General features: G+C 32.7%; 1 protein-coding gene across 1 annotated transcript in view; it reads left to right on the top strand.

The window, feature by feature from the left end:
* The window catches only part of LOC144976605 (uncharacterized), a 26,422-nt gene continuing 25,316 nt past the window's right edge, over positions 1-1,106 (top strand). Inside the window, exon 1 of the mRNA XM_078920900.1 lies at positions 1-41. The gene's annotated coding sequence lies outside the window, so the exon portion shown is untranslated. The remainder of the gene's footprint in view (positions 42-1,106) is intronic.

The raw sequence follows: 1,106 nt of genomic DNA, 5'->3' as shown, positions 1-1,106 counted from the left end.
TGTAATTTGGGACCATTCGACTCGAACGGTAGTTTGTTAGGGTAAACCGATGCTGAAAACTCAGTTTTTAAAATTAAATAGATAATGTCATTGTAATAATTGATGGTTTTATTTATTACTTCAAACGACTTAAAAGAACGTGTAGGATTGTAGAATGTTTAAATTAAAAAATATTGCAATTTGTCTTAAAATGGGGAGGCCTTCCGAAAGCTCCTACATCCCCAGTATTCTTTGTTTTTTTTATATTGTTCTTGTAGGAGGTTTAGGAGGGGGAACACTTTTTTTATAATGATCTATTAGGGGGTTTGGGAGGGGGGGGGGGGGGGGGGGGAACTTAAAAAAAAGTCCCCCCCCCCCTCCCAAACACCCTACTAGAACATTATATAAAAAAACAAAGAATACTGGGGATGTAGGAGTTTTCGGAAGGCCTCCCTTAAAATGATATTTTTATCCAGTCTTAACCTAGAAATTAAGTTGGCCTTGTGTGAAAACTATTTTTAGTTATTTTCATGGTAAACCACTGGAATCGACGTTACTTATTTGCAGGTCTGATAACCCAAATATATTATGGTCTCATTGTTGTACAGGGATACCCTCACACAAAAGCAAAATATGTTCCATTACAATAATGTTAAAACAAGCCCATAATTGTTTTCTGTTATCAGATCTGCAAATATGTGCACTTTGATTGGAAATAAACGCAATTATGTCCAATGCAAATATTACAGTTAGGAGTTCGAAGAAGTCACAACAACATTAAAAAGAATTTTAACTTAATAGACGGTGAAAATGACATCAAGGACGAAAGAGAAATCTTCCACTTTCTATAAAAAACAAACAAACCAAAAAATAAAACAAAAAACAAAAACAAAAACAAAACAAGACAAAACAACAAGAAACCCCGAAAAAAAACAAAAACAAAAAAACTAAACAAACAAAAACAAAAACAAAACCAGACAAATGGAAACAAAACAAAATAACAAAAAAAAAAAAACAAAAACAAAAAACGAAAAACACCCCCCCCCCCCCCCACCTTCCCTAAAAAAAAAAGCAAGAAAAAAAAAAACATAATAATAATAAAATCATGCTACTCTTTTTACTTTTTC

The sequence above is a fragment of the Berghia stephanieae genome, chromosome 7 (genome assembly GCF_034508935.2).
Source record: "Berghia stephanieae isolate SIO BIC M18660-M18661 chromosome 7, UCSD_Bste_1.3, whole genome shotgun sequence".
NCBI classification, from domain to species: Eukaryota; Metazoa; Mollusca; class Gastropoda; order Nudibranchia; family Aeolidiidae; genus Berghia; species Berghia stephanieae.
Note: the sequence above shows the minus strand (reverse complement) of the source record. Positions and strands in the feature narration are given on the sequence as shown.